This window comes from Macaca fascicularis, chromosome 7 (assembly GCF_037993035.2).
Source record: "Macaca fascicularis isolate 582-1 chromosome 7, T2T-MFA8v1.1".
NCBI lineage: Eukaryota > Metazoa > Chordata > Mammalia > Primates > Cercopithecidae > Macaca > Macaca fascicularis.
The window spans coordinates 41,893,457-41,907,470 of NC_088381.1; the positions used below are offsets into that span (position 1 = coordinate 41,893,457).

The 14,014-nt window shown below is 44.1% G+C and overlaps 1 long non-coding RNA gene and 1 other non-coding gene across 2 annotated transcripts; both read left to right on the forward strand.

Moving 5' to 3' along the window:
• The first annotated feature begins 116 nt into the window (after positions 1–116).
• Positions 117–2,478, forward strand: LOC135971822 (uncharacterized). The gene is made up of 2 exons (XR_010588117.2): positions 117–252; positions 2,377–2,478. It is a non-coding gene; the product is annotated as an uncharacterized lncRNA (long non-coding RNA).
• A 3,908-nt stretch (positions 2,479–6,386) lies between these two features.
• On the forward strand, positions 6,387–6,503 carry LOC123575066 (U5 spliceosomal RNA). The gene has a single exon (XR_006700227.1). It is a non-coding gene; the product is annotated as a U5 spliceosomal RNA (small nuclear RNA).
• The last annotated feature ends 7,511 nt before the right edge of the window (positions 6,504–14,014 follow it).

Here is a 14,014-nt window from a genome sequence, read left to right on the forward strand (position 1 = left end):
GACATTAAACAATCTGGTAGAAGTGTTCCTAGTATTCAAAACCGCTTTTACAACATGGACCCTTCTGTGGTATGGGCACTGAAACTAAAGCGAGTATGCCTGCCTCTCCTGCCTCCCTTCTCCCTCTGCCTCTTCCTCCTCTGCCACTCTTCAGACAGTAAAACCAACCTCTCCTCCCCCTCCTCAATGTACCAAACATGAAGACAATGAGGAAGAAGACCTTTATGATGACCCACTTCCACCTGATGAACAGTAAATATATGTTCTTTTTGTTTATTTAGTGGGCTTTTTTTAATAGTAAATATATTTAAATATATTTTCTCTCTCTCTTTTTTTTTTTTTTTTTTTTTTTTGAGACAAGGTCTCACTCTGTTGCCAGGCTGGAGTACAGTGATGTGATCTCACTGCAACCTGTGCCTCCCAGGTTCAAGCAATTCTCGTGTCTCAGCCTCCTAAGTAGCTAGGACTATATATATAGATGCATGATGCCATCTCCGGCAATTTTTTTTCCTTTCTTCTTTTTCTTTCTTTTTCTCTCTTTTCTTTTTTTTTTAGTAGAGACAAAATCTCGAACAGGCTGGTGTTGAACTCCTGGCCCCAAGTGATCCTTCTGCCTCGGCCTCCCAAAGTGCTGGGTTTACAGGCGAAAGTCACCATGCCCAGCCTATTTTCTCTTCTTTAAAACATTTTCCTTCCTCTACCTCATTTTGTAGTAAGAATACAGTATATAATATGTTTAACACACATAATATGTGTTAATCGACTGTTATCTGTAAGGCTTTCAGTCAACAGTAGACTATTTGTAGTTAAGTTTAGGGGGAGTCAGAAGTTATATGCATCAGCGAGGTGGCTCACACCTGTAATCCCAGCACTTTGGGAGGCCGAGGCGGGCGGATCACTTGTGGCCAGGAGTTCTAGACCAGCCTGGCCAACATGGCAAAACCCTGTCTACTAAAGATACAAAAATTAGCTGGGCATGGTGGCATATGCCTGTAGCCCCAGCTACTCAGGAGGCTGAGACAGGAGAATCGCTTGAGCCCAGGAGGTGGAGGTTGCAGTGAGCTGAGATCAAGCCACTGCATTCCAGCTTGGACCACAGTGAGACCCCATCTCCCCACCAAAAAAAAAGTTATATGCAAATTTTCAACTGCGAGAGGGGTCAGCAACTCTAACCCCCCATGTTGTTCAAGGGTCTACTGTATATCTGTTGTTTTTCTTTTTTTTTCTTTTTTGAGATGGAGTCTCGCTCTGTCGCCAGGCTGGAGAGCAGTGGCATGATCTTGGCTCACTGCAACCTCCACCTCCCGGGTTCAAGCATTCTTCTGCCTCAGCCTCCCGAGTAGCTGGGACTACAGGTGCGTGCCACCACGCCCAGCTAATTTTTGTAGTTTTAGTGGAGACGGGGTTTCACCATGTTAGTCAGGGTGGTCTTAATCTCCTGACCTCGTGATCCACGTGCCTTGACCTCCGAAAGTGCTGGGATTACAGGCGTGAGCCACTGCGCCCAGCGCCTTTCTTTCCCTTCCCTTCCTTCCTTCCTTTCCTTCCTTTCCATTCTTTCCTTCCTTCCTTCTTCCTTTCTTTTTTCCCCTTCCCTTCCCTTCCCTTCCCTCCCCTCCCCTCCCCTCCCCTCCCCTCCCCTCCCCTCCCCTTCCCTCCCCTTCCCTTTCTTCGGAGTCTAGCTCTGTTGCCCAGGTGGGAGTACCGTGGTGTCATCTCGGCTCACTGCAACCTCCGCCTCCTGGGTTCAAGTGACTCTCCTGCCTCAGCTCCCGAGTAGCTGGGATTACAAACACACACCGCCATGCCCAGCTAATTTTTGTATTTTTTGTAGAGACCCGGTTTCACTCTGTTGGCCAGGCTGGTCTTGAACTCCTGACCTCGTGATTCGCCCGCCTCAGCTTCCCAAAGTGCTGGGATTACAAGCGTGAGGCACCATGCCTGGCCTTTTTTTCTTTTTGAGATGGAGTCTCTCTCTGTTGCCCAGGCTGAATTGCAGTGGGGTAATGTTGGCTCACTGCAACCTCCATTTCCCAGGTTCAAGCAATTCTCATGCCTCAGGCTCCCGAGTTGCTGGGATTACCGGCGCCCTCTGCCACGCCTGGCTAATTTTTGTATTTTTAGTGGAGATGGAGTTTTGCCATGTTGGCCAGGCTGGTCTCGAACTCCCGGCCTCAATCTTCCACCTTGGCCTCCCTAAGTGCTGGGATTTCCAGCGTGAGCCACCATGCCCGGTTTTTTTTTATGTTTTTCTTTATGTTTTATGCGTGTTTTTCTTTATGTTTTATGAGTGTCTTATATATATATTTTTATGTTTTATGCGTGTTTTTCTTTATGTTTTATGCATGTCTTATATATTTTATGCTCCTTAAACAGGCACTTCACCAAAGAAGATACATGGATGACAAGCGCTTGAGAAGATGCTCAACATCATTAGTCATTAGGAAAATGCAAATTAAACCACAGAGATACCACTACACACCCAGTGAAGTGGTTTATTTATTTATTTATTTGAGTCTCCCTCTGTCGCCAGGCTGAAGTGCAATGGCACGATCTCTGCTCACTGCAACCTCTGCCTCCCAGGTTCAAGTGATTCTCTTGCCTCAGCCTCCCGAGTAGCTGGGACTACAGGCGCACACCACCAGGCCCAGCTAATTTTTCTATTTTTAGTAGAGACTGGGTTTCACCATGTTGGCGAGGATGGTCTCGATCTCCTGACCTCATGATCCGCCCGCCTCGGCCTCCCAAAGTGCTGGGATTACAGGCGTGAGACACCACGCCCAGCCGAAGTGGTTTAAAAAATAAAACGAACAATTCTACATGTTGGAGAGGATGTGGAGTAACTGAAACTCTTATACATTGATGGTGGGAATATAAACTGCTAACTACTCTGTAAAAACAGTTCTTTTTTTTTTTTTTTTTTGAGACGGAGTCTCGCGCTGTCGCCCAGGCTGTGGCGTGATCTCGGCTCACTGCAAGCTCCGCCTCCAGGGTTCACGCCATTCTCCTGCCTCAGCCTCCTGAGTAGCTGGGACTACAGGCGCCTGCCACCGCACCCGGCTAATTTTTTGTATTTTTAGTAGAGACGGGGTTTCACTGTGGTCTCGATCTCCTGACCTTGTGATCCGCCCACCTCGGCCTCCCAAAGTGCTGGGATTACAGGCGTGAGCCACCGCGCCCGCCCAAAAACAGTTCTTATAAAGTTAAACATCCACCTACCATAAGACTTAGCAATACCCACTTCTAGGTGTTTAGAGAAGTGAAAAATCTTGCTCAGACAAATATCTGTACAAAAATGTTTATAGCAGCTCTGTTAGCAGTCACTAAAAACTGGAAATGACAGGTGGATGGGTAAACAACTCATGGTACAGCCATACAGGAACAGAAAGGAATGCAACAACATGAGTGAATCTCAAGGCATCATGCTGAGCACAAGAAGCCAGTTCAAAAGGGTATGTACTGAATGTTTCATTTAAATGTCGGAAATGGCAAAACTAGTGATGGAGGACAGGTCAGTGTTTGTAAAGGATTACAAGTAGAGGAAGGTGTGACCACAAAGAGCAGCATGAGGAAATTTTGGAGTGATGAAACTATTTTGTATCTTGATTGTGGTGGTGATTATGCAAATCTGTATATATGTATAAAAAATCTTAGATGCACTCAGTATGCAGTGAGGATAAAATAAAAAAATAATAAATTTAAAATCATAAATCTGGTCAGGTGTGGTGGTGGGTCACGCCTGTAAAGAAAATACAAAAAGTAGCAGGACATGGTGGCTTGCACCTGGAGTCCCAGCTAAGACTTGGGCAACAGAGAGTCCGTGTCTCTTACAGTGGCTCATGCCTGTAATCTCAGCATTTTGGGAGGATGAGGTTGTAGGATTGCTTAAGGCCAGGATTTCGAGACCAACCTGGGCAACATAGGAAACCCGGTCTCTAAAAGAAACAAAACAAAACAGGCAGTGGCTCAAGCCCGTAATCCTAGCACTTTGGAAGGCAGAGATGGTCGGATGGCATTGAGTCCAGGAGTTCTAGACCAGCCTGGGCAACATGGTGAAACCCTGTCTCTACTAAAAATACAAAAATTAGCCTGGCATGGTGGCCACAACTGTAGCCCCAGCTACTCTGGAGGCTGAGGTGGGATCGCTTGAGCCAGGGAGGTAGAGATTACAGTGAGCCGAGATTGCACCACTGCATTCCAGCCTGGGTGATAGAGTGAGATCCCGTCTCAAAAAAAAAAAAAAAAAATTGTTTTTAAGACAAAAAAAAAAGAAATCATAGATCTGTATACCTGAAGAATTCAATTTTACTGATAGTTAATTTAAATTTAAATTTAAAAATAATTGCATGGAAGCATTATTTACAATAACCAAGAGGTGTAAACAACACATGTCCATCAACAAATGAATGGGTAAACAAAATGTGGTGTACCCATATAATGGAATATTATTCATCCTTAAAAAGGAATAAAATTCTGGGCGGGCGCGGTGGCTCACGCCTGTAATCCCAGCACTTTGGGAGGCTGAGGCGGGCAGATCACCTGAGGTCAGGAGTTCGAGATCAGCCTGAACAACATGGTGAAACCCCATCTCTGCTAAAAATACAAAATTAGCCAGGTGTGGTGGTGCATGCCTGTAATCCTAGTTACTCAGGAGGGTGAGGCAGAAGAATCACTTGAACTCAGGAAGCGGAGGTTGCAGTGAGCTGAGATCACGCCATTGCACTCTAGCCTGGGCAACAAGAGCAAAACTCCATCTCAAAAAAAAAAGAATAAAATTCTAATGCATGCTACAACATGGATGAACCTTAAAGACATTATGCTAAATGAAATAAACCAGAGACAAAAGGACAAATGGACGAATATTCCAGATTCCACTTATATGAGGCACCCAGAAAAGGCAGTATCAGAGAGACAGAAAGTAAAATAGTGGTTGCTAGGGGCTGAGAGAGTGAGAATGGGGCGTCATTATTTAATGCGTTTTGGGATGATGAAAAGTTCTGAAAATGAAAGGTAATGATGGTTGCAGAACAGTGAATATATTTAATGCCACTGAACTGTACACTTAAAAATGGTTAAAATGGTAAATTTTATGTATATTTTATCACCATTAAAAAAAGAAAAAAAACTTTAAAAATTTAAATGCAGGCTAGAAAACATGTTAAAATACACTATATATAATATATATTATATTATATATACACTATATATAGTGTATATATAAAATACATTATATATAATACATATTATATTATATATTATATACACACTATATATACTATATAAAATATATAATATATATTATAAATTATATAATATATGTAATATATATTATATGTGTAATATATATTATATGTAATACATTATTTTATATATTATATAGATGCAAAATCTCGTGGAGAAAGTGAAAGAAGAGCTGGCGGCTGTGTCTCACGCCTGTAATCCAGCAACTCTGGAAGCTGAGGCAGGAGGCTTGCTTGAGACCAGAAGTTTGAGACCAGGCTGGGCAAGAAAGCCAGAACCCGTCTCTACAAAAAATACAAAAATTAGCCAGGTGTGGTGGCGAGTGCCTGTGGTCCCAGCTAGCTGAGAGGCCGAGGTGGGAGGATTGCTAGGAGGGAGTTTTCTAATAGTTGGGGCGAGGAGGGGCAGTTAAGAGCAAAGGAATGGTTAATACAAATTCCAGATAGTGACTACCCATATAGTGAGTGAGGGGTATGATGGGGAAATGGGCCAACGAGGCCTTCAAAGATGTTAACAATATACTTTTTGAACTGGATGGCAGACATCAGTGTTTTATTACTTTTCTTTGAATTATGTATGCACATAGACTATATGCATTATGTGCGAGATATACTTAAAAATCTTTAAGATGTTTCTATTTTTATTTTAGAGACAGGGCTTAAAAGTCCTGGGCAATTAGCTGGGCTCAGTGTCTTGCGCCTGAAATCCCACCTACTTGGGAGGCTGAGGCAGGAGAATCGCTTAAACCCGGGAGGCAGAGGCTGCAGTGAGCCGAGATCGCGCCACTGCACTCCAGCCTGGATGACAGAGACCCTGTCTCAAAAAAAAAAAAAAAAAAAATCCTGGGCAGCAAGGCCCTGGCTTCGCCCCCTAAAGGTTGCCCCAAGAGCACCGTGTGACTACTAAGGTATTTCCGGAGTCTAAAGATGATTATTCAGGATCATTTGCATACCCATAATACATTGCAAACACTATTTTTTTCTGAAAAAAAATTCTATCTTGCTTGACATTTCTGAGTATGAGAATTGTACATGCAGAATATTTTTGTATAAACTTTCTCAGGTAGTAATTCTTGGGATGAGTAGACACCATTAGTGAACTAGGAATTGCAATTACCCGAGACTTGAGTTACAGTATGCTACAGTATACTCTGGTTTCTCTTCAGATCGCATAAATCTTTCGCCTTTTACTAAAGATTTCCGTGGAGAGGAACAACTCTGAGTCTTAACCCAATTTTTTGAGGCCTTGTATTTTGCAAGGCTATATGTGGTGGTTTAATATTAGAAGTGTTTTGGATGAAGTTTTTTGTGTTTGTTGTTCTCTATCACGGAGCTCACGGGTGCTGTAATGTGTGTTAAACACTGGTTGGCACATCCTGCATGGTAGAAGCATTGAAATCTACTTAGTTTTTTTCTCCCTACCTTGCTTGTAATTATTTCTGTGTGTACTCACCTATGTTCCAAGGAAATGCGTCTTGTATATTCATGCTTTTCAACTTTATGTGATAGGCAGTTGACACACAAGTAGTACCTCCTCTGGGGTCTTTTCTTAGTCAAGGCTGTTTGGTAGATGCATGTTTTTTGTTACCTGTAATATACAGTATTCAGTTCATTTTCTTTGCAGCATTGTCTGGTTGAAATACAATGCAAGGTAGAGGTGGAATTTTTTATTTTAATAAGCCACATTAAACAACTAAAAAGAATGGAAAAATCCAGTAATCCAGAATACTATCATTTGCATATGTAATAATTATAATAATTATTGAGATATTTTACCTTATTTTTTGCCCATACTGTAGTCCTTGCTTTGGTAAGTAGGGCTAATCTTTTTTTTTTTATTTTTTGAGACGGAGTTTCACTCTTGTCTCCCGGGCTGGAGTGCAGTAGGGCGATCTCGGCTCACTGCAACTTCTGCCTCCCGGGTTCAAGTGATTCTCCTGCCTCAGCCTCCCGAGTAGCTGGGATTACAGGCGCCCACCACCATGTCTGGCAAACTTTTTGTATATTTAGTAGAGATGGGGTTTCGCCATGTTGGCCAGGCTGGTCTCGAACTCCTGACCTTAGATGATCCGCCTCGGCCTCCTAAAGTGCTGGAATTACAGGTGTGAGCCGCCGCGCCTGGCCTAATCTTATATAAATAAGAGACTTAATGCACTGTCTTAGCTGTTTCCTTTCTGCAAGCCATTATTTGTAGGAGTCACTCTTCTGTTCCAGAAGTTGCTTTGCTTTGCTTAGTATGAATCTTCAGCTTTTTATGCTACTTATTTTGGAGACTGTTTTAAAATTTTCCACATCTAAAGCGTTCTGTATATGCAGTGCCCTTACGAAACGCCTATGGGTAACCGAACTCCAGGATATTGCCAGCACATGCACTCCTGCCCCTTCCTGGCTACTTTTGGGGTATCCCCCCTTTTTTTTAAGACAGGGCCTTGTTCTGTTGCTCAGGCGCGATCATGGCTCACTGCAACCTCCACCTCCCGGGTTCAAGCAAGCCTCCCGAGTAGCTGGGACTACAGGCGTGTGCCACCACACCTGGCTAATTTTTGAATTTTTAGTAGAGACGGGTTTTCACCATGTTGGCTAGGCTAGTCTTGAACTCCTGGCCTCAAGTGATCCACCGGCCTCAGCCTCCAAAAGTGCTGGGATTACAGGCAGGAGCACCGGCCTAAATTTTTAGTGATGTAACAGTTTTGAATGTTAATATTAAAATGCACAAAATACTCATCCTTTGCATCTATTTAAACTTATATTGTAATTTATCACGAGAAAGCTGTAGACATGATCTTTAAAATGTGCAAGAGGAACATAGATTTTCAAAGTTCTTTTCGGATTTAAGGGAAGAAGATATTTGACCCCACGACCATAACGGGTAGGCCTTGTGGTCAGAACTGAGCACTAAATGGAAGCTGCGCCCTCTTGTGGCCATCGCGGAGGCTGCAGCAGAAATGAGCAAGGAGTTCCAGAACGGAGGTAACTCTGGTAATAGGAGCTAAGACCTAGAGGCCCCCCACTACCTTCCCTATAGGGAGAGTCTCTCTTTACTGAAAAATTTGAAAAGATTGAATGTTGCTTCTACAAGAGAACCTACTTCTTGTAACTGTGGGCATCTGGTCACAACAAATAGAAACCAGAAAACAATCTACAAGAATGATTTAATGTTAATCTGTTACTGTAACCTGGACACAGTGGCTCACGCCTGTAATCCCAGCACTTTGGGAAGGCAACGCGGGAAGATCAGTTGAGGCCAGGAGTTCAAGACCAGCCTGGCCAACATAGTGAAACCCCTTCTCTACTAAAAATACAAAAATTAGCCAGGTGTGGTGGGGCGCGCCTGTAATAATCCCAGCTACTCAGGCGGGTGAGTCAGGAGCATCGCTTGAACCTGGGAGGCAGAGGTTGCAGTGAGCTGAGATTGTACCACTGCACTCCAGCCTGGGTGACAGAGCGAGCCTCTATCTAAAAAAAAAACAGGAGAATCGCATGAACCCAGGAGGCGGAGGTTGTGAGCCCAGATCATGCCACTGCACTCCAGCCTGGGTGACAAGAGCAAAATTCTATCTAAAAAAAATATAAAAAATAAATTAAACAAATAAAAGCCCCATTAATCTGTTAGTGTAGATTGATCAACACTATATGAGATTAAAGCAAAATCATTTGGTAATCCTATGAATGCATAAGCATATTGATAAATTTATATATAGTATAAAATCTATCCATTTTATATATAGTATATATAGTGTATATATATAGTATATAGTATATACTATATATAGTATATATTTATCTTATATTATGTTGTATTATATTATTTTACTTTTGATACAGAGTCTCGCTCTGTCATCCAGGCTGGAGTGCAGTGGTGCAATCTAGGTTTACTGCAACCTCAACCTCCCGGGCTCAAGTGATCCTACCACCTCATCCTCCCAAGCAGTAGAGACTACAGGCTTGCACCACCCCACCTGGCTAATTTTTGTATTTCTTTGTAGGAACAGGGTTCCGCCATTTCACCCACAGGCTGGCCTCGAACTCCTCGGCTCAAGCCATCCTTCAGCCTCGGCCTCCCAAAGTGCTGGGATTACAGGCATGAGCCACCAAGCCCAGCTATGTCTTAATCTTATTACAATAGGAATAGATGAGAATCTGCTTAAAGTAGAATAACAACCAAAAACATCACACATAACCGAAAGTATTGTGAACTTTTTAGTGTCTGGAAGAAGACAAAAATAACAGTATCACTGCTTCCATTCAATTTTTCACTAAGGGCCTTGCCAGGAAAGTAAAACAAGAAAAGTTAGGGGGAGGGAAAAGTATAAGGAATGAAAAAAGAAAAACACAATTATTGTTATTCTCAGTCCATATGATTATATTCATAGAAGATCCAAAAGGATTTGGAAGTATATTATTCAATATGGTAACCACTGGCCACATGTGGCTATTGAGCATTTGAAATGTGGTCAGTCTGAATTGAGATGTACTGTAAGTATAAAATACACACTGGATTTTTTTTTTTTTTTTTTTTTTTTTGGAGACGGAGTCTCGCTGTGTCACCCAGGCTGGAGTGCAGCAGCACGATCTTGGCTCACTGCAACCTCTGCCTCCCGGGTTCAAACAATTCTTCTGCCTCAGCCTCCTGAGTAGCTGGGACTACAGGCACATGCCACTGCACCCCGCTGATTTTTATATTTTTAGTAGAGACAGGGTTTCGCCATGTTGGCCAGGCTGGTCTTGAATTCCTGACCTCAGGTGATCCAACCACCTCAGCCTTCCAAAGTGCTGGGATTACAGGTGTGAGCCACCGTGCCCGGCCAGTTATTTCTTAAATTAAATTAGCGTGAATTGTTGCTGGAAATGGAAGTGCAAGCCACACCATAAATAATGGATCAGGGTGAGTCCAGGCTTTGGATTCACAAGTTCTAGAAACTCCATGACCCTTTATGGAGACTGGTATGGCTAAAAACAAGTTAACTTTCCTTTCAGTTCTCTAAACAGTGAAAGCTATCCAGGACCCTTCCAGAGTGAAGCGGAGCAAAGGCCAGCAGATGAATATCCCGTAAAACCCAGGAGTAAGGAAACAGTCTCTCCCAAGGCTCAATGCGGGGAGAGCTCAGTGTTCAGAGAACCCACCCCTTAGCCTGTGCCCTTAGCCCCTGTGGCTAAGTCCTATGAAGTGTAGCTATTATCATATGGTGAGAACCTTGCATCTCCACGGGTCTCTTTAACTTCTCATTACATTATGAAGATAGCAAGCATGCAAGACTATCAAAACAGATGTATGCTGCCTGGCGCAGTGGCTCACACCTTTAATCCCAACGCTTTGAGAGGCAGAGGTGGGAGGATCCCCTGAGCCCACCAATTTGAGACCAGCATGGGCAACATGTCTTTCAACATAGGGAGACCCACCCATCTCTACAAAAAATTAAAAAATAAAATAAAATTAGCCCGATGTGGTGGGTCGCTGACTATAGTCCCAGATACTCGGGTGACTGAGGCAGGAGGATTGCTAAAGCTGAAGCAGCAAGTGCTTAAGCCCAGCAGTTTGAGGCTGCAGTGAGCTATGACTGCCGCCCTGCCCTCCAGCCTGGGTGACAGAACCTGTATCAAAACAAAAACAGGCCGGGCGCGGTGGCTCACGCCTGTAATCCCAGCACTTCGGGAGGCCGAGGCGGGCGGATCACGAGGTCAGGAAAAAGAGACCATCCTGGCTAACATGTGTGAAACCCCGTCTCTACCAAAAATACAAAAAAATTATCTGGGCGTGGTGGCGGGTGCCTGTAGTCCCAGCTACTCGGGAGGCTGAAGCAGGAGAATGGCGTGGAGCGAGACTCCATCTCTTAAAAAAAAAATAAAATAAAATAAAAAAAATTAGCCGGGCATGGTGGAAGGCTGAGGCAGGAGAATGGAGTGAACCCGGGAGGCACAGCTTGCAATGAGCTAAGATCGTGCCACACTCCAGCCTGGGCAATAGAACGAGACTCCGTCTCAAAAAAACAAAAACAAAAATAAAAACGAAAACAAACAGCCCTGGCTACAATAACCTTCCAGCAGTCAAGAAGATGACCTTCAGCCAGTACCTCTATAGCAACCTCTGCAAGGGCTTGGGGGCCTTGCTCTCAGAACAGGGCTTTGATCTTATGAACAAGTTCCTGACCTACTTCCCCAGGAGGAGCACGGAGGATGGCCTCAAGCACGAGTATTTCTGCGAGATCGCCCCCTCCCCTACTGACCCCTCGATGTTCCCCACGTGGCCCGCAAAGAGTGAGCAGCAGTGTGTGAAGTGAAGCACCAGCACGCTCCCACCCGACCCGCGCCCCGCCAGGGAGCCAGCCAGCTGGGTGATGGCCACCTGAAGGAGACTGGCTTCCACTTCACCATCACAAACCACGGCACCTCGGTCGCGGGCCCAGCTTCAGCCTCAAGTTCTGAAGGTCAGAGCCAAATCCAAGTCATGGGGAGGACTCAGCCCGGACCACGGGGCCAGCTGCTGCAGCTGAGCTGCCTTGAGTCTCAGAACTCCTCATCTTTATTTTGTGTTCCACATTTCGTTTTGTATTTTGGTTTGTAAATTTGTAGAATTAAATCACGTTTTCCTTGTTGTGGGAGGGAAAAACTGAGCGAACAAACAAACAAAACCAGATGGATGTTTGCTCATCAATGAGCCATATCAAAAGAAGCCGGTACAAAAGGCCACATGTTGTATGCTTCCTTTTATATGAAATGTCTAGAATGGGCCTACTAGAGACAGAAAGTAGATTAGTGGTTGCCAGAGGCTAGGTGAAGGAGCGGGTGGGAAGTAACTTCTAATGGGCACGTTTTATTTTTCTGAGTGGCAAAAACATTCTGACCGGGCATAGTGGCTTACCTGTAATCTCAGCACTTTGGGAAGTCAAGGTGGGGAGATCACTTGAGGCCAGGAGTTCATGACCAGCCTGGCCAACATGGTGAATCCCTGTCTCTACAAAAAATACAAAAATTATCTGGGCATGGTGGCAGATGCCTATAGTCCCAAGTACTCGGGAGGCTGAGGCGGCAGAATCTCTTGAACCTGGGAGATGGAGGTTGCAGTGAGCCAAGATTGCACCACGGCACTCTAGCCTGGGGAGCAGAGCAAGACTCGGTCTCCAAAAAAAAAAAAAGAAAAACAATAACAAAAAGACCCAAAACAAACAAAAAATTCTAAAATTATATTGTGGGGATGATCCTACAACTGTGAATATACTAAAAACCATTGAATTGTATACTTTATTTATTTATTTATTTATTTTGAGACGGAGTCTCGCTCTGTCACGCAGGCTGCAGTGCAGTGGCACAATCTCGGCTCACTGCAAGCTCCACCTCCCGGGTTCACGCCATTCTCCTGCCTCAGCCTCAGAGTAGCTGGGACTACAGGTGCCCACCACCACACCTGGCCAACTTTTTGTATTTTTAGTAGAGACGGGGTTTCACTGTTAGCCAGGATGGTCTTGATCTCCTGACCTTGTGATCCGCCCGCCTCAGCCTCCCAAAGTGCTGGGATTACAGGTGTGAGCCACCGTGCCGGGCTGAATTGTATACTTTAAATGGGTGGATTGCTTGGCTTTTAAATTATATCCAGTAAATCTATTTTTTAAATGTATTAGACAAATTTAAATTACATGCATGTCAAATATGATTGACTTGCTAGCAAAGGAGCAGCAAAGTGAAAAAAAAGTGTTGGTTCAGAGAAGGTGTGAAAGTCGGGAAATGAAATGTTCACACCAGCAGCTGTAAAAGTCTTAGAGCTGGCTGGGTGTGGTGGCTCAGGCCTGTAATCCCAGTTCTTTGGGAGGCTAAAATGGGAGGATTGCTTGTGGCCAGGAATTCCAGACCAGCCTGTACTGCTTTCCTTTCACTGGTTGCCCAGTGAGCACGTTCCGTAGAAAGGAATTCCCTATAGGCTGGTCAGAGCCCACGCTGTAGCGAGATGACAGCACTATTTTTTTTTACTTATTATTTTTTGTAGAGATGGCAGGTCTCGAACTCTGGGCCTCAGGCGATCCTCCCGCCTAGGATAAGGAGACACGAGGTCTGAAACAGGAATAGCAAGATTGCATCCCCAACAGCAGCGTCCGGTGGGGCAGGAAACCTGAAACAGAGCACTCAAGCTCCAATTTTAAACAGGACATTGCCAGGAATTCTCAAATGGCATACAAAATTCAGTATATCCCCGGAGTGCACAGTTAAAAATAACATCAGAACGCCCCTGTGCCCACCACACAGTTTAAAAAAACGGAAATTGTCAAACTTTAAACAAACCCCTGTGTGCCCTTACCCAGTCACACCTCTAGCTCCTCACCGAAGGGAGGAACTACTATCCTGAATTGTGTCAATCATTTACTTGCCAATTTTTTCTCTTTCAATTTAATAGCAGTCTTTATTTAAAATAAATCAAACTCAGACGTACAAATACACAAAACAGATAAAACCTGAGTCTCTGACCAGGAAAGCGTTATTTTCCAGTCAGCCAGTCTTCGGTTTCGCCCCCTAACGGTGACATAAGGCACTCTGTGAAATGCTCCGTTCCGGAATCAAAAGATTGATCCGATTATTTGCATACCCATAATGCACTGCTCACAGTACAAATTAAAAACGGCAAAATCAAACATTTTTATTCTAAGCATATTCTGTGAAAATTAGATTTTTGTTTAAACAGTACTCTGAAAATTTTTTTCTAAATATGGAGCCTTGGCATTAACTAGTCACCATCAATAAACTAGGAGTTTCTGTTACCCGAGAGGCGAGTTGTGGGGCTAGCTATC